The 20240-nt window shown below is 46.7% G+C and overlaps 1 non-coding gene across 1 annotated transcript; it reads left to right on the top strand.

The window, feature by feature from the left end:
• Positions 1–8706: 8706 nt before the first annotated feature.
• LOC105036824 (uncharacterized) lies at positions 8707–20051 on the top strand. Its single transcript, XR_012140468.1, has 10 exons — positions 8707–8991; positions 9444–9494; positions 11213–11332; positions 17430–17877; positions 18067–18498; positions 18726–18824; positions 18934–18993; positions 19078–19160; positions 19325–19441; positions 19744–20051. It is a non-coding gene; the product is annotated as an uncharacterized protein (transcript).
• The last annotated feature ends 189 nt before the right edge of the window (positions 20052–20240 follow it).

Below are 20240 nucleotides of genomic sequence, written 5' to 3' on the forward strand. Positions count from 1 at the left end.
CCCTCAGAGACAATGACACAACCGACTCAACATCGACCCAGCGATGAGGCCGGTGAGGCAGAAGAAAAGGTCTTTTGCTCCTGAAAGACAGAAGGCCATCGACGAAGAGGTGGACAAGCTACTCGAGGCAGGCTTTATCAGAGAAACTACATACCCCGATTGGCTTGCCAACGTCGTCATGGTCAAAAAGGCCAACGGGAGTTGGAGGGTATGCATCGACTACACCGACCTAAACCGCACCTGTCCGAAGGACAGCTTCCCACTCCCAAAGATCGACCAGCTGGTAGACGCAACGTCGGCCACCGACTGCTCAGCTTCATGGATGCTTCACCGGATACAACCAGATCCGGATGGCGCTCGAAGACGAGGAGCACACCGCCTTCATGACCGCCAAGGGCCTCTACTGCTACAGAGTAATGCCCTTCGGACTGAAGAACGCCGGAGCCACCTACCAGCGACTCGTCAATAAGATCTTTAAAAATCAAATCGAGCGCAATATGGAAGTATATGTGGACGACATGCTGGTAAAGAGTGCGCAGACTGCAGATCATGTTCGAGATCTCGAAGAAGCTTTTCGCACTCTACAACAATACCGAATGAAGCTGAATCCGACTAAGTGTGCTTTTGGAGTGACTTCGGAGAAGTTCCTCGGGTTTCTTGTTTCTCAACGTAGAATCGAGGCTAACCTTGAGAAAATAAAGGCAATCATCGACATGCAGCACCCGAACACCAAGAAGGAGGTCCAGCAGCTGAATAGAAAAATCATCGCTCTCAACCGGTTCATCTCTCGGTCGGCTGAAAGATGCCTCCCGTTCTTCAAGATCCTGAGGCAGGTGAAGGGCTTTTCTTGGTCGGATGAGTGCCAACGGGCCTTCGAGGATCTGAAGAAGTACCTGGCTTCCCCGCCGTTGCTTGTGAAGCCGAAGGTCGGAGAGACGCTGTATCTCTATTTGACGACTTCCCCCGAGGCGGTTAGCTCGATGCTCGTCCGAGAGAACGAGAGCCGAATTCACCAAACTATATACTACACCAGCAAAGTGCTCCGTGGCACTGAAGCTCGGTACTCGGAGACAGAAAAGATGATTTTCGCCCTGATCGTGTCCGCACAACGACTCCGTCCATACTTCCAAGCGCATGTCATTGTGGTCCTCACCAACCAGCCCCTGAGGGTGATATTGCGCCGATCCGATACATCGGGACGACTGGCGAAATGGGCGATGAAGCTCAGCGAGTTTGACATACAGTACTGACCGCGACTTGCCTTAAAGGCCCAGGTCCTGGCCGACTTCATTGCAGAATGCCCGACGACCGATCGAGGATTGAAAGGCGAGAACCCCAGAGGAGCTGCGATTTTCGAGCCTGACCCGGGGTCCACCTGGGTACTGCACATCGACGGAGCTTCAAATGCTCAGGGGAGCGGGGCCGGGTTCCTGCTCACCAACTCGGAGGGGGTAGTCACTGAGTACGCCTCTGATTCGACTTTAAAGCCTCCAACAATCAAGCCGAGTATGAAGCGCTCCTCGCCGGCTTGAGGATGGTGAAGGAACTTGGGATCGACAGCCTCCGGATCTTCTCCGATTCTCAGCTAATCGTGGGGCAGGTCAAGGGCGAATTTGAGGCGCGAGATCCGGCTATGGAAAAATATCTCCAGAAAGTGAAAGATCTTGTGGCGCGCCTCGGATATTTCGAGATCTCCCATATCCCTAGGTCGGAGAACGCCCGGGCCGACGCACTCTCCAGGCTGGCGACTTCAGCTTATGACGCTTTGGGCCGGATGCTCGTGGAGAATCTCGAGCAGCCAAGCATCGATAAGGCCGAGGAGGTGCTACAACTGGCGGCCGAACCAAGCTGGATGGATCCGATTGTTCGGTACCTGATCGACGGGATTAGTCCTGAAGATCCCATGGAGGCCAGACGGCTCCGATGGTTGGCCTCCCAATACGTGATAATGGATGGCCGACTCTACAAAAGGTCATTCTCCCTTCCCTTGCTCAAATGCTTGGGACCGACCGACGCAGACTACGCGCTCAGAGAAGTACACGAAGGGATCTGCGAAAATCACTTGGGGGGCAAATCTTTGGCCTACAAAGTCCTGCGGCAGGGTTACTACTGGCCCACCATGAGGAAGGATGCAGCTGAGTTGGTTCGGAAGTGTGAGCCATGCCAGAGGTATGCCAACGTACAACACCGACCAGCCAGCCAAATTACCCCTATTGTCGCCCCGTGGCCCTTCGCCCAGTGGGGGTCGACATACTCGGTCCCTTCCCACCGACGTCTGACCAAAGGAAGTTCATAGTCGTCGCCATCGACTACTTCACTAAGTGGGTGGAAGTCGAGCCCCTAGCGCAAATTATCGAGCGGAAGATGGAAGACTTCGTCCAAAAGTCCATCATCTTCAGGTTCGGATTGCCGCACATCATTATCACCGACAACGGGCGACAGTTCGACAACCAGGACTTCAGAGACTTCTGTGCGAGGTTTCACATCACGCACCGATTGATCTCGGTCGGGCACCCACAGTCCAACGACGAAGTCGAGGTGACCAACCGGACCATACTGCATGGACTCAAAACCCGATTGAATGAAGCTAAAGGCCTCTGGGTCGAGGAGTTGAACTCCATCCTGTGGGCATACCGGACGACACCCCATGTTCCGACCGGAGAGTCATCTTTCAGTTTGGCCTATGGGACGGAGGCGATGATACCGCTCGAGATCGGGCTACCATCAACTAGAGTCGAGCAGTATCAAGAGCCGGACAACTCTGAGTGCCGGAGAGCCGACCTAGACCTCCTCCCCGAGCTTCGGAGCGAGGCTCAACTTCACATGGCTTCTTACCGACAGAAAGTGGTCCGATATTACAATGCCAAGGTCAAACCAAAGCTCTTCAGGCCTGGGGACTTAGTCCTAAGAAAGGCAGAAGTCTCGAAGCCTCTGGACCAAGGGAAGCTAGCTCCGAACTGGGAAGGGCCCTACATGGTAGCAGACACCTACGGGTCGAGAGCTTACCGACTGGAGACTCTGGAAGGGAACCGCATTCCCCGGACCTGGAATGCCGACAACCTAAAGTTGTATTACCAATAAACTTTGTACCCGCTTACTAGGAATACAAATTCAGTTTCAAACTTTGAAAGTCTGGAATCTCAACTCTTCGACTGTTGGTCGGCGCTCGCCAAGAAGTACGAGCTCCGACGTCCCGACTCGGACTTAACGTTCCACTGGGGACCGACGGCCCGATCGCCGACGATGCATCAGATGCTTACAAGGGCCGATATATCCATGATGACGGGAGTTACACTCCTTTTACAGCCGAACTCTCGGGCAAAATGATCGGCTGACTCGCCGACTTAGCCTCGGCCAAGAAAGGCAAAACGCCGACGCGACCACTGTCGCGTTCACGACTCACCGACCGGGTTACGGTCGGTCGAAGGATATTCAGCTTACCACCGTTTATCACACGACGCGACATAAGTATCCAACCTAGGTCTGGGTAATGGGAATCCAACTTGTCATCGCTTCTCCGACTAAACGCGTCGGACGCCATTCGACTGAACGCATCGAACGACATTCGACTATCAGACCCTATGAAATGATCCGACCATCGAGTCCTGTTCGGTGGTCGGTCAACTTTCGACTCGACGAACACGCCCGACTCACGATCGGGCGACAGATGTTCGACTTAAGCCCCCGATCGTCGGGTTATACGACCATCGGGAGGCTGATCAAAAGTCGGGATTTGCTCTGCCTTCGCAGCGGCGCGCGTTACCGACTACCTTGAATCATTATCTGGGATCCTACCGAACGTCCTAACTGGTGCATTGGGTCTACGACCTACGCGTTCTAAAAGTGCTTCGGCAAATTACACAAAACACATCCCACGACATACAACAAAGGAGAAGAGTTCAAGTTCAAAAGATTAACTTCGATTTCATTAAAGGTTCGGGCCAAGTTTACAAAACTAGGCCGAAGTCCGAATACAAGTATGATATACAGAAATAAAGAAAAGCAAAAGACCGACTAGTCCTCAGGATCGACTTCCTCCACAGGGCAAAGATTGGGAACGGTCGGCGAATCTACTCGGGCTTCGGGAGTCGGGGCTACTTGACCTTCGGTGGCCTGCTCCGCGTCTGCTTCGGCTTCCGCTATGGTGGTGCGACCTCCCGACGATGGGTCGGCCATCTCCTCCGCAGCTGGGGCCTTCGACTCTGGCGGAACGATGCTGTCGAGGTCGAGCTCCGGGTACAGGCTCCGGATGGCTTTCCGAGCGTCCTCGTACCCCACTCGATATGAGAGGAAGCCGCTTTCCAGAAGTTCCTCTCGGTACTCTTTAGAGTCACGAAAGTCTTCTACAACCCGACCCATGGCTTCCTTCGCTGACTCCGCTTCCGTCCTTGCGATGTCTGCGTCGGCCTGAGCAATGGACAGACTTTCTTCAGCCTTAGCGAGGTTCCCGAGACTCGCTCGGAGCTGCTCGCATTCGGACTTAAGCTCTTTGGCGAAGCTGTCCCTCTCGTGATGCAGCCGACGGACTGTTCGGGACTTCCGCTTGACGTCGTCTCGGGCCGATTGCAGCTCGATCCCCGAAGTGGCCAGGGCACCAGTGAGTCGGGAGACCTCATCAGTAAGACGAGAGATCTCTCCCTCAAGCCGGGCCTCCCGGTCGACCGACTGCTGCAGCTGGTCGACCAGTATGACCTTGTCGGCTTCGACAGCCGCGGCCTTATCTTTCCAAGCCGCGCGAATGTCGTCGAATTTTCGATATCTGGCCTCTAGCTCAGATATGTTATAAATCAGCTGCACAAAACAAAGCCAACCGTCAGAAGACCGAACTTATAGTAAACGGTAGTGAGAACGGAGAGAAAGAAGACTTACCCGGATCATAGTCGGGTAGAATAAAGACAGCATGTCGGAGACACGCTGATTCTTCATCGCCTCGACGTCGGCTGAGAGAAGGAGCGCCTGGCATAGCCTCCTGGCCAAGTCATGGTTGGCCAGGGCCGACACTCCGTCGGGCAGTGGAGAGTCAGTCGACGCCCCACCACCGACCGACCTTCCTTCGTCGCCGGGCGCCATCGGGGCCTTCCCTCGGGCGGACATCCAGGCCCTGATGTCGGAGAAGGATGGCATGCTTGAACCCGACCGAGTCTCTCCCGAAGGCACGGCAGCAGCGGACGCGGGTTGCTCGGGCTCGCGCGCCTCCTCCCGGACCTCCTCTGCCGGCTGAACAGCCGGCACGTTCTCGATCGATTCCTCGACCGCCCTTCCCTCAGGCGAGGCTGCTCCCTCGGTCGATGGTCCCTCGGACGGGACTTCGACAAGCACCGTCGGCGCCGACAGTGCGATGACGGGCTCCACCTCCGACCCAGTCGGCTCGCTCGGTGGAGCTACTTGGGGCCTCTTGGGAGGCCGCGATGGCCCGACCCCTTGTGCCAGCCTCTTCCGCACGGCGTACTGCCGGACGTCGGCCACCATCAGTCTCGCCCTCGGTGGCATATCTGCAGACGATGACAGATGGTCAGCACCACAAAAGAAAGAAAAGAAGAAAGGAGAAGGAAGACGGAATACGGACCTAAGCGAGGGATCGGGCTGAGACCGGCATCGTACAGGGCCTGCTCGGTGACGAGCTCCCTCTGCTTCGGCACCGAAATATCTTTCAGGTGGTGGAAGTCTTCTCGATCTCCGGCTTCCACCCGACTGTTCTCGTTCGGTTGGGTTCGGAGGTCCCCCCAACGGGCGGAGAACCCCCAAGGAATAGAAGAAGAGGCGAAAAAGAACTAGTTCTTCCATCTGTGAATCGACGATGGAAGACCGGTGATGAAAGAGAACCCCTTCCGAGGATTGAAGTACCACCACCCTCGGGCTTTAGGGTGGGGTCGGAGGATAAAAAATGCTCGGAAGAGCGAAATCCGAGGGATAGTCGGCAAAAGCCGACACAGCAGGGCAAAACTGACTATTAGCCGAACCGAGTTCGGCGCAAGTTGCGCTGGACATAGCCCGTAATAGTCAAATACGTTCCGGACGAACTCCGAAATCGAGAAGCGAAGACCGGCCCAGAGGTCCTCGACGTAGAAGGCCACCTGGCCCTCAGACGGACTGTTGACCCGATCGTTGGCACCAGGGGCGAACAGCCGAAATTGCTCCGGGATGCAATATTGCTCCCGGAGCCGATCGACGTTCGGCCCTGAAAGTGAAGAGACCTCCACCTCCGGGGTCGACAGAGGATCGTCAGTCGGATTCCCCGACCAACCTCCTCTTGAGGATGTTCTAGCCATGAACCAGAGCAGAAGACAGAAAATAAGGAAAAAGGGGAAGAGAACTGTGAGAAAGCAAGGAAGGAGACGAGCAACGATGAAGGCTCCCAGAAGAAAAGAAAGACTCTTAAGAAGAAGAAAAGCGGAGACGATTACCTGAAACAGGGGACTACGCGGGCAGAGTTTCGACAGCAAATGGGGAAGGTGGAAATCCGAAAGCAGGCAACCTGTATATATAGTGCCCTCCGACGGCTGAGATGGAAGCACGACCAACGAGGATCCCCCAAATCGTGACACGTGGCGACATCTGGGCCCTTCCCCAGCCCGACGGTTCGACGCACCTGTTCTCAGATTGGGCCACGTCCCCTCTATCCGCTTGGGTGGGTCCGACCCAATGGCTCCCCGCCACGTGGTCAAAAAGTCGTGACGATTCGCGTTCCCGAAGGGGCGGCGGGAACGGTGGTTTTTATTCTTGGTGGGACGTCTGACACCGACGGGACGTCTGGCGCCGGCGAATCACCTGGCACTTACGAGGCACCTGACACCAGATCAGCCCACGGTACGATCGTCAGAATCAGGACTTAATGCGATGGGAATCCACTCCTTTCGCCCGACGCTGCCGCCCACACAAAGACAGTGGCCGACGCACCATCCGACTCAGGAGTGGAGGGGGGCAACTGTTGGAATATACCGACCGGACCTCCTCACGCCGACTCACCGTCGGGCCTACTTGACCAGCGCCCGACTCTGCCGACCGACGGCTGCCGTTACCGACCGACCGAGGATACATCGGTCGGGCAGACCTTCTTCTCTCTCTTAGTCGGCTGAACTATGGAGTCCGATGTCCGACTCTTGAAACGCGCCCGACTGACTGTCGGAGGGGCCTCGAGTTTCCACCCGACGCCCCTCAACTAGCCGCCGACCTATAGTCGGTCGGCTCCTCCAAATGCCGTACGACCGCTGGAAACTGTCAGTCCTGACAACGACATGCGGCACTGCCGCTTAGGGGCATTATCCCATCTAAGGCATGGGTCAACCCTAGCGATTTGATAGCCCCACGACGATTTGACAATCTCACGGTGACTCTGACAGTCCTCGATGAGTTGACAATTCTTCGATTGTCTGCACCATTAATGACGGCGCCATACCGCGCTCCACTATATATATCGGGGAAGGCAACAGTGCTGGGAGGTCTTTTTGAAACCCTTGAATCCCTCCTCCTCTCTGGCTCTCGCTCTCACCCTCTCCCGTTGAGTTCCTTGATTCTTGTCCACTGTTGTCTAGTCTCCTCTTTGACTTGACCGTCGGAGGGTCCCCGTCGGAGTCACCTCCGGTCAGTGCGGACTCCTTTTGCAGGCGCTCGTTTCTGGCGATCAGGCGACGAGGGGATTGGCCGCAACATGTTGCAAAGGTGATATCACGTCAAAGTTGTCACAATTCAATTAAAAATCGAAAATCAGTGACTAGTATGGGACATCATTTACGAAAATTGATGAAATATACGGTATTCAATGAAATGCATGCGCTCTTGGATTGTGGCAAATTTGATATGGTGTCACGATTGCAATGAATATTTTCTCGTTCCCCACAGATGCGTTTATATTTTGCCCATGCTGATGCTATTGGTCCTTCCCATCCCAGACTCAAACTAGGGGATTCATCCCCCTGCTGTTGCACGCGGGCGCGCACACAAATTGCTCTATGAATGACTTACCCTTGTGTCACTGGGTTCCCCTCTGCCGATGAGGAACACCAAGCAGGAAATAGAGTCGAGGTGGATAGAAACATCTGGGAGCTACCAAAGCTCTAGTGGGTCTTGTACCATAGCATCCATTGAATAAGTAAATAAATGAACATGTGCGACTCAAATCGACCATAAATAATTTTTCGTTTGAGAGGAAGAGGAGGAGCCCGATCCTATTGATATTTAGGAGTGCGCTATTCAAGAATCAAATTCTGAATATTTTGGTTGCTAAGTAGAAGGATGGTACCACCTTCCGTCCTTGTTAACTGAGAAATTTGATCATCATGATTAATTCTAATTATGTACCCACTTCAGTATAACTGTATGTGGAGCAGCTGTTTCAAAACACTTCTACAGGAAAAGTATAATATTCTAATTTAATGAAAACTAAGAAATAAAAATAGTGGTTAAATAGAGGACTTAATGTTAAATTCTTCGTTAGATATACTCTTCAGCAAGACCACCTTTTTGACGCTTTTTTGTTAATATGCTGGATCGCTGTGATATCCAACTCTACAAGTTTGGGAGCCCTCCCCGACTACTCCTACCATGTCCAACATGTCCTTCGCACGTAATACTTTTCCAAAAAGCAGCCCTCATCTTAGGTAGCTGATAAAAATATTAACATAACCACTAAGCAATCGAACATATAATAAGCCAAAATCCCACATTGGAAGCTAAGAAAAAAAGTTCCCTCCGCCCTCCTCACCCGCAATGCCTCGTCCTTGTGTGAGGCGGTTATTCGACCCCTCACCAGACACCAACCTCTGTGAAAGCTCCCTCCCATCCTCTCCCGGCACCCAAGTCCAATGTTCTTTCTTATTCCCAAAGACTTCATCCCTCTCCCACCAGAATCCATCTACCAACACCACCGCCAACCCAGATCTTTTTAGTGAGAGCTCCGCATGCTGCTTTGGGGTGAAGTGCAGGATCTTCCCTTTGTCTCTCATGGCGCATGGCAATCGCACTCTCGCCAAGGCTCCCACGCCCCCCCGAACGGTATGCTTATTGTGGTGCAATGCCTGATTTATGTTTAATTTATTTGCTATATTATTCTAGATGTTTTGCATTCCTATGGTTTAATCCGGTTCCTCTATGTCCAATTTTTTTGCATGCATCTACTTAATTTTGAATGCCAAAGATTGCCCAGTGAGGAAAAAAAAAAAAAACAGAGAAAAAAAGAAGAAAAGAAACAAGAAAGAAAGTGCAATGTGATATCCATTTGTATTCTTCTCGAAAAAGATCACAATTTGTTTCTGGTTAAGGCATGGTCTAAAAGTGGGGACTTGTGATCTGGGGTCCAAAGAGTAATTGTGTTTTAGAAAGCTTTCTTATAGGATATTTAATGTTTTTACCGAATTGTGATAATATTTTTTACAGTGTAGTATTATTGATCCTAGATTATATTAGTTGAGGTGATTTATATGCTTTTATTTGTTTTGAAAATGCAGAGAGTGAAGGACATGGGTGTGAAACAGAGGAGGCAAGAGCTTGAACAAGAGGTAAGACAAATTCCATCCGACTTTTCCCTTTTAGTAGCTTTTATGACTTTAAGTTCAGGTTGGTCACAGTGTATGAGCCTGATCAACATAGAGATACTAATATTAGAAGCAGCTTGTCCCAAGGGAAATAGAGAAAAGTAGTCCTGAGAAAACTGCACTTTTTGACGTTGAGAAACAAACTGCCACCATCCTACCTACTACTGATATGCTGTCAAAGATGTGAGCCCCACCTTGCATTCTCCTGATTTTGATGGCTGTGATTGTGACGCAAACATTAAGTTTGGTTGCTAAGGAAGCAAAACCATCACAAAATTGGTCCCTTTTGGGGTTCAGGTGGCCCCAAGTGCTAAACCCAGGACATTAAGCTGGCGAGTCATGCCTTTCAATGTGGAATGGAGTGGGAGAAAGAATCTAGCCGGGTCTAGCATGCACCTTATTTGAAAGGTATTGTCTACATTTTCATCCCCATGATTTGTGGATGCAAGTGAAATGAGCCGGATCAAAGGCGAGCATCATCCGAATTTACTACATATTTGAATTAGATCAGATAGGTGAATCCAAGTCTAATATATTATTATTCAAATCAGATTGGATCAGATTTAATGTTTATTATATGGATCCTTCAAAATTTTTTGAATAGAATCAGGTTAATAATAGTTCAAGTACAGAGTGGAAAATGTATATAAATCGATGCGTTACATCATAGACACATTATATAATAAAATTACAGTTAAACAATATATAGAATATAGATATTAGCAACGGAACATTTCACATAAGATTGGTTGGCAACATACTTAAATCATTACAATGATATAAATTGATGATAGTGGTTTGAAACTGCCATAGTGGCATGTTCCTTGTAAAGGACACGTGATTGTGAATGGTTCAAATTGGAGATTGCTTTGAATTCTTCCCTTCAACAATATAAACTGAGGATTAATCACATAAAATGTTGCCATTATAATTAAATTGGTTTATTAAATTCAAATTGGAAATAGGATATTTCTATCGGGTTAGTTTGGGTTCAGATTTGGTTGTTTAGTGATCTATATTTAAGTCAAGGCAATCCAAATGATTTCAAGTATGATTGCATTAAGTTAATTTTGGACTGGTTCCAAATTCGAAACAGATTTGTCCAATCCAATTGCAGTCCAATTGTCACGAAGGGACCTTATGCTACTAAAGGAGGGCAAGAGATTAGGTTCATGAGAAGTGCTTCCATCCCTCGTAAAATTTATGGAAACCTTACGACCTGCACCTAATTCTCTCACTTTCATGAGATCAAGATGAGCATCACCTGAGACTCATTGCATTATGTGTCCAATAGGCAAACGGATCACATTACACAGTGGCAATTGGAGCGAGTGATCTCCACATCAGAAGCTTTCTTTCTTTCTTAATTGCCTTATTTCTTTTAATTTTGTCTTGCCTTTCCTATTGCTTTAAAAAAAATAATAATTAAAAAAAAAAAAAACTAAGAAGTAGGGAGTGTTCTTGTTAGGGACTTTCTATTGATATTATCCAAATATGAAAACATGAAAATTTGATAAATCAGGACATTTTTTGTAAAAACATGGATCTGAAGCCACGGATTACTCAAAAAGGTAGGACTAAATTTTGCAATCAGAATGTTACTTCGAAACCTCTAGGTAGGGGTTTATGTTTGTTTTGGAGCCATGATTTTTTCAAAAAGAAAAATGTTGATGTTTTTGCAGGTGGCTCAGCTTCAGAAAATGTTGAATGATGAGGAGAAAGTGCATGAAGTTCTGGAACGCGCACTGCTCCCTCAGGCAGCTAGGCACACCCTTCATATTCCAAGCTTCCTTCCAAAAAAGGTTTTTTTATATCTTTTTAACTGTTCATTGAACCCAAAAAAAATGAGGGAAGTTTGGAATCGAAATAGGCAATTCAAAACTTGCACCATTCGGAAACTATTTTCTTTGAACTATCATTTGAATGCATATGTACACACACACACACACACACAGACATTTTGGACCCTGAAATGTTGCCAGTACAATTGTCCTGTGATTTCTGACCAACCATAAATCCACATAGAAAATCAAGAGGGGAAATAGAATAATAAAGGGAGAAATAATGCTAATAAACACATTGTTAGGATTTGACGCCTCGAGATTCAGCCCACATTGAGCCCACAGCGAGATTCGCGGCAAAAAACGGAGTCCAACGAGACCAAGATCACCTGAAACAGAGCTCGGATGGAGAAGATATGAGCTTTTGAAGTCGGCACGAGATTCGAGGCGACGGAGGACCACCGGCGACCGGCGGTGGGTGGCAGTGGCGCGGCCGCAGGCGGCGGCACGCGGGACATGCAACCCAGGCGCGTGGGACGCGCGACCCAGGCGCGCGGCCCAGCCCGCGCGCGCCGGCCGGCCCAGGGCCAAGCGGCTGTCTGGCCCCTTACCCCGGTCCACCGTGGACCGGGCGGTCCACGGTTGGGCTTGTGGACCGCGTGGGCATTTTCCACGCGTTTCACACGGTCCACGGCACTATTCCGTGGACCGGAGCGCGATCGGAGGGTCCAGGTGACTTCCGGTCTTGATCCGATGGTCTGGGATGTGATTTGGGTTGATTAAGGACTCTTGAACCTAATCTAATTAGGTTTTAACCCTTTAAAAGGGTCTGTGGACGAACAGTAAAGCTGTGGTTCAGGTTTTCTCGTCGTACAGAGCCGTACGAACCCGAGAGGAGAGAGAGAGGCGAAAGCGTTGAGAGACAAGGAGCAGAAGGCTTCTGGACAGCGGTCGCCAGGCACTTCAAGGGTTCAGGGAGTCTTCCAAAAGAGAGAGAGCTTTTGTGAGGGAAACTTCTAGTGAGAGAGAATTGGGTGTACAAGGGTTGAGGGTGAGGTCTCCTCTTATAAAATTTTCTTTTTCATAGTGAAGTTTGCATGCCCCATGGAGGCGAGCCCTTTTTGTGGCTGATCCACGTATTTTGATTGTTTTTCCTTTTGTTTTGTTTCTTCTTTCTTCCTACTGCATCGCGTGGTACTAAAAGGATCTTGGGAGGTGGTATCCTGGCCAGACATCCATCCAACAAATGGTATCAGAGCAAGGCGGTACAAGGATGCAGATTGCAGTGGTGGTGAGCAAGACTGAAGATGGAGAAGACAGGAACAATCAAGATGGAGATCAACAAGTTCGATGGTAAGAGCAATTTCTTTTTGTGGCAGGAAAGGGTGAAGGACGTGCTCATCCAACAGGAGTTGATCGATGCTCTCTTGTGCGATGAGAAGCCGACCACCATGGAGGTGCGGGATTGGAAACGACTACAGATGCAGGCGGTGAGTACCATCCGCATGTACTTGGCGGATGAGGTGGTGATCCATGTGCTGAGCGAGACTTCCCCAACGGTGCTGTGGTCGAAGCTCGAGGAGTTGTACATGGTGAAGTCTCTCACCAACACACTTTTTCTCTGGAGGCAATTTTACCAACTGCGGATGACTGAGGGACAGAGCGTGCAGGAGTATTTGAGCCACTTTCAGAAGATCCTCACCGACCTCCTCAGCGTTGGCGAGAACGTTGAGGAGAAGATCAGGGCGCTGGTTTTGCTGGCGTCGCTTCCCCCTTCGTACGAGTCCTTGGTGACTGCTCTTCTAGTGGGGAAGAGCACTATCAAGATGGACGAGGTCACCGCGGTGATACTCCAGAACAAGGTTCTCAGGAGGGAGAACCCAGCTTCGAGCTCAGGTGACGATAGCTCAGCTTTGGTGACTTCTGGAGGAGCAGGAGGCGATAGACGGAGCGACAGGAGATCGCAACGAGGGTGGTCCAAGTCCAGGAGGGACTTGAGCAAAACCAGGTGTTACCGGTGTGAGGAGTTGGGGCATCTAGCCAGAGATTGCCCTCAACTCAAAAATCGGACGGTGGCTGCTGTAGCGACGGCCGGCAGTGATTCAGATGGAGATGTCCTGGAGATATCTGATGAGGTATCTACTTCTTCCCAGCAGTGGATATTAGATTCTGCATGCCCCTATTATGTATATTGCAGAGAGGAGCAGCTTAACTCCCTAGAGAACAGTGAGGGTACTGTATATCTGCCAGATGGATCGAGCTGTGCGATCAGAGGCATTGGGACGCTCAGCTGGAGGATACATGACGGTGCAGTAAGGAGATTGGGGGAGGTCCGATACATACCCGATTTCAGGCGGAATCTTATCTCACTTAGCAGACTGGATTCGAGAGGCTACAGGACGGTAGCTGGTGGAGGAATCCTGAGGGTGCTACGCGGCGATAGGATTGTGCTGGAGGGGAAGAAGGGGAGCAAAAGACATTATTACCTGATGGAGAGCCCAGTGCGAGGTGGAGCTTCGGGAGCCAGACGGAGTCCAGAGTGAGGTGGAGCTCCAGGAGGCGGATCGGGCACGAGACAGGAGACTCGGGAGGATGAGAGGCGACGTCGCAAGATGAGATTCCTATTGCCGCAGGATGATGCCCCGAGCAGGTCACAGGTCAGGAGGAGCACAGCATACGATGGAGATGGGATCGAGCAGCCTGGCTCGACTCCCATGTTTGCCCATCCATGATCAGCAGGCGATTGTCCCAGGGCATGAGGGCGAGGAGATCCAGAAGCTCTCGGAGTTTGGAGGAGATCGAATATCGAGTCGAGGTGGAGATTGTTAGGATTTGACACCTCGAGATTCAGTCCACATTGAGCCCACAGTGAGGTTCGTGGCGAAAAATGAAATCCAACGAGATCAAGATCACCTGAAACGGAGCTCGGATGGAGGAGATATGAGCTTTTGAAGTCGGCACGAGATTCGAAGCGGTGGAGGACCACCGGCGACCGGCGGCGGGCGGCAGCGGTGCGGCCGCAGGCAGCGGAGCGTGGGACGTGCGACCCAGGCGCGCGGGATGCGCGACCCAGGCGGGCTTGCGGCCCAGGCGGGCGCGCGGCCCAACCCCCGCACGGGCCCGCACGCAGGCGCGGGCCGGCCCAGGCCCAGGCGGCTGTCTGGCCCCTTACCCCGGTCCGTGGCTGGGCCTATGGACTGCGTGGGCGTTTCCCACACGTTTCACGTGGTCCATGGCACTATTTCGTGGATCGGAGCGCGATTAGAGGGCCCAGGTGACTTCCGGTCTTGATCCGACGGTCTGGGACGTGATTTGGGTTGATTAAGGACTCTTAAACCTAATCTAATTAGGTTTTAACCCTTTAAAAGGGCCTGTGGACGAACAGTAAAGCTGTGGTTCGGGTTTTCTCACCGGACAGAGCCGTACAAACTCGAGAGGAGAGAGAGAGGCGAAAGTGCTGAGAGACAAGGAGCAGAAGGCTTCTGGACAGCAGTCACCAGGCACTTCAGGGGTTCAGGGGGTCTTCTAAGAGAGAGAGAGCTTTTGTGAGGGGAACTTCTAGCGAGAGAGAATTGGGTGTACAAGGGTTGAGGGTGAGGTCTCCTTTTGTAAATTTTTTTTTTCATAGTGAAGTTTGCATAGAGGCGAGCCCTTTTGTGGCTAATCCACGTATTTTGATTGTTTTTCTTTTTATTTTGTTTCTTCTTTCTTCCTGCTGCATCGCGTAGTACTAAAAAGATCTTGGGAGGTGGTGTCCTGCCCAGACATCCACCCAACATACATACTTTTGTAGCATTAGATATGGAAGACATTCTCTATAATTGAAGATAAGCTATTTATTCTTTAAAGGAAAAAGGAAGCTATTTATGTAGAAAACCTACCAATGATTAAAAAGAAAAAATTTAAAAGTAATCTCGGTCTTTGATTTGATGATCTAGGAAGTTTTAGATTCTCCTGAAATTTATCCCAAATTTGTCTTATTGATTAGGAAGTTGGTTGGCAACCTAGAAGACCCGAAATAGTAAGGAAAAATCTAAGTTTATTTCATAATCAGTTTGGAAAAGCAATTGCAAAAAGTGATGCATCAAGAGTTCAACCAAGGCCTAAATATGAGCCTTCTAAAACATTAGTTGTACATAGTTTTCATTGTTTAAGCTGTCGCCATGACATCTAGACTCCAAATTATGCAAGTATCAGAATGATAATGCTTAGTTTTATAAGCTATTTGATGGGCACAATTTTATCTTTAGTTTCAAATTGTAGATTTTTTTCAGTTTGCTAATCTTTTAAGTTGCCAGAATTTGAAGACCTACAATACCATGATTCCTAGAATTACAATTCATTCCACCCATTTTATATCATCAAGCACTGGTAGAAATGCCCTATTCATTTGTCAATCATGTGTCAAACTGCCTTCTAGCTTTTGCTATAAAATTTTATGGCAAAAAGAAAAGATTTTATCAAATAATTTATTTGGGGCCAATATACTTTCTCCAACAGATGCACTTTTTTTCTTTATAAATTATTGGTACTTTTTCTTTGCAAAGTGTCCTAATTATTTACAATGAGGCAAACAAAAGATTTAATCAAATTGTAATAGTAGATAGCTGTGATTTATGTTTGAAGCTAACGGTATAGCTATTCTCAAATTAGTTGTAGGGAATATTTTTGTAGTTGTAAGGAATAACTTTGTTTCTGATGTGTATTTTTTTTCTCATGAAGTTGAAAGTTTTAAGAAGTACAAGAAGATTTTGATTCCTTTTGTTCTTAAAAATGAGTTATAAACAAATTTTTGATATGTTATTAAACAAGGTTCATTTTACCGATGCTGGGTATTGTACCGACTTCTTATTAGTGTGGTATAGTACATCTTCCGTACCAGCATAAAATTGGGAGATCCTTTTCTCACACTTAAGCACATTATTGCTTGAAATCAGACAATCCGGGTTAGTGCAATACAAAATCAAGTAGAACCTACTAGTTCCATCCAGTACAAGCCTGTTTGGCCCTTGTGTTGTATCAAAGCTTGGTACCATATCAATACCTATGGTATGGTATGCCCGCATTATGGTGAGCCATGCTATTAAATATCATAACTATTTGTACACTCCTAGAATTGAAATAGACAACCTTCCTTCATATCAATTTCACATTACCATCGAAGGAGAGGGAGAGGGGGAGAGGGTCTCCGGAGGCCACTAAAGTTGCTGTGCCACTGCCAAGTCTGGTGGAAAGCCGAGGAGCTTCACCCTCCTTCCAATCAAAACCAGAGCTTCGGCATTTTTTTTTTTTTTTGGTTTTATCGAGTGTAGTTGGCAACATTGTTGCAGATTTCAACCAAAAATCGCAAAAAAAAAAAAAAAAAATGTAACAGTGAAGTCGGCAACGGTATTGTCAATTTCACCCGATAAAATCAAAATAAAAAATAAACAGGAGATGAAGCCTCTATTTTGATCAAAAGGAGGGCAGAGCCCCTCCTCTAGCTTTCTACTGGGCTCGATAGTGGCGGGCAGCCTCGACAGGCCTCCGATGGCCTTCTCTCGCTCTCCCTGTCCTTCCCTCCCCCCACCCCCTCTCACTTTCCCTCTCTTTCCTTCTACCTCCCCCCTCCTCCACTAGTTTCTCGTTTTGATTGCCAGACCCATCCTGATCCGCTGTTGGCACAACTCGATATTCCCCAAATCAGGTGGTTTGTGATGGTTCCACAAACCTTGGTCAAAACCCATAAAATTATATAATTTACTATGTTGTGAATTTCCTAAACCTATCAAAAAAAAAAAAAAACTCCACAACTATCCAAATCATGGCAGAATTTTATTTTCCATGAAAAATAAGATGTTGATAATAATTATGCCATACATAATACATACATAATAGGGCTTCGATGAATTATCTAAATAGAGTTGTGAATCTCATATTTTTGGCAAGTATATCAAGTAAACCACATTACATAAGTCAAATAAAGTTATATCATATTAATATATATATATTATTGGATCTACTTCAGTATCAGAACATGCTTGTTCTGTTATGTATATCACTTTTCTTTCTATTCCTTAAAAAAGGTTGATATTTCAAAATATTTAGCTGCTAACCTTTTCATGCATAAATTGCACAGGCAAAAGAACTTCTGGCAGAACTGGTAATGGTGGAAGAAGAGATAGCTCGTCTTGAAGAAGAAATAAGCAGAATTCAACAAGGTTTAACCAATGAACAAGAACCTCGAATAAAGGAGACTTCAATATCTAATCATTATAAGCAAATAAATGATAGTACGGTTTCACCTCTTGATCATCCATCAACAACTCCATCTCGAGCTCCCAGGACCAAAGTAATGCAGGAGAAAGTTGCAATGGAAACCAAACCTATGTTCTTCATAAACCAGGCAATAAAAGGAGACTTCTCAATCCATGGTTTCACTAATGATGGAGATATCAGAAGCATATTAGGACAATTGGTAGAAAGGAAAATCAGAGGTGGTGGAACTAAAAGAGAGAGTTTCAATGAAAAGCGGAATGATTGATAAGGCATCTATGCCTAAGCTGCCCCCAAGACATCCAAGTAGAGTAAGTCTAGTTTCTCTTAGTTCACACTATTATGTCAATCTATGATGTGAATAGCTTTTAAATAAGAAGAGGATAAAAGGAATATATATAAATATATGCAAACATATTTTACTCTTTCTGCTATGGCTTTTTGTAAATTATGTTTTTATCTATTTCTTATAGCTAACTTTGATTTTAGTTCAATTTCAGCCATCAAATGCTGATGCAGATATGCTGCTCAAATTGTTACAAGAACCTTCTTCCATTACAAAGTCATCAGATAAGGACTATCAAAAAATGCCAGCCAAACAAATTATCTGAGAAAATAGTGAAATGCTTGATTTGCATTTCTTAAGGTTAATAAGAACTTCACGAGCTGTGGAGCTAGAAAAATCAGGCAATTTATCAAGGTCCAATAGCTCATTTTTAAGATCAGGAAGCTTCAGAGTTGATGGTAGTGTGAATTTAAATGCAAGCATTACCACTCAAAGGGAGACAAGGCAGCAAGATCCCTATGGGATTTTGAGATTGAAGGTTCTCTTTCGAGAGATATTGGTCCTTATAAGAATCTTGTTAAATTCACATGAGTTCTTTGGATTTAAAGGGAATATCAAATTCTCTTTCTTTACTGAACCAATTAAGGTGAGTATCAACATGACTTGTAATATTAAATGATTTAAAATAACACATACATGAGAATAATCATTTTGCATGTGCCTATATGTTAGCTTTTAGTAGATTCTTTATATGCCTAAACCTTGCATGGTTGTTGTAGTCCTAGAGCTTACATTAAACATTAATTTGTTCCATGTATTCATGTATGTTTTTTGTTATGGCAGCAATTCTAATTTTTTTAACTTCTTTCCTAGGGTGCTATTGAACAGCCTTCGAGAGGTGGACTTGAGATTTTGACCCACCATCAGAAATTAGCATTTTGGATCAACTTGTACAACACCTGTATCATGCATGTATAGCATGGTTACAACCATTTTTAACCCAATCATTGCATGAGTATGAGTTAAGTGTCTTTCATCAAAGCATTATCTGACATATCATGGATGTTTATGTCATTTTTAGGGATTCTTGGAACATGGTTTGCCTTCAAATCCAGAAAAAGTGCTTGGTTTGAAAAATCAGGTATTTAAAGCCTATCTCACTGTAATTTATTGGATTGCTATAAATTTTAAAATGATTGTCATTAAAACCTATGTTTCTGTATAGGCTGTGCTCAATATAGGAGGAAACAAACTAAATGCTTTAGCAATAGAACATTTTATTCTAAACAACCATCAAGCATGAAAGAGGTAAGTGTTTTAATTTTAATTTCTGTGGTCGGTATTAAGCTTAAAATTGTATTCTACATTTTAGCATATGCAATGCACGTGCTCGGGAGATGAAAGAACCTCTAAATAGAGCCTCATATACTTTAGAAAATTAATGTAAAATATTTGCATGGGTTATTGAATAGGATCATTGGAAAGGCGAGAAGGATGACAAAGAAGAAGCTGTACGGAGATTTATGGATTGGAACACCCAGAGCCTAATATTATATTGCATTATGTTCTGGAATAAATCTTCTCCAGCTGTAAGTAAATTTTCTTTCATCATTAATACTTAATAGTGTGATTAACCATGACATCAGTAATAACTATTGAAAAGTACTTTATAACTTGAATGCATTGGAATCTTTCAGAACATGTTTTTAGGAAACAGGCCAATGCATCTCACTTGTATCATGCCTTATAACATCCCTCATAATGATGCTAGTCTAACTAATGCCTGTGGTGGTGGGGGATAACAACATCGCTGCACGCACTGTTAAACCACTATCCCAGCATAATTTCTTACTTTCTAAGCTTGCCAATAATAGATCGAATTTATGTGCAGGTGAAAATATACACATCTGATAATGTCTTAAGTGAGTTGGAAAAATCAAAGTTGGAGTACCTGCAGGCTTCCATAGTGGTGACTTGTACAAAAAGGCTAATGATCCCAGAGCTCTTATTCTCCAACATGCATGACTTTGCTGCGAACTTGGACTCATTAGTGGATTGGATATGCAACCAGCTTCCAACATCTTGGTCCTTAAGGAAATCTATGGTTGAGTGTTTGAAAGGAAAAGCAATGGAAAAATATCAGACATTGTGGATATAATGCCTTGTGATTTTGAATTCCAATATCTATTACCCATGTGAATAATTTTTGTAAGATTAGCATAAAATTACGTGGTGCATTGTGAAAAGAGATAAGCAATTGTTGTGGACATATATGTTAATGACTTTTAAATCAAATTCTTTTGAGGGAATAAATTTTGAAGTGATTTTTAAATAAGTTTTTATTTTGCATGCTGTAGCATGGTCCTATTTGAGTCCTGTCTCTGTATA

Source organism: Elaeis guineensis, chromosome 4 (assembly GCF_000442705.2).
Source record: "Elaeis guineensis isolate ETL-2024a chromosome 4, EG11, whole genome shotgun sequence".
Taxonomy (NCBI): Eukaryota; Viridiplantae; Streptophyta; class Magnoliopsida; order Arecales; family Arecaceae; genus Elaeis; species Elaeis guineensis.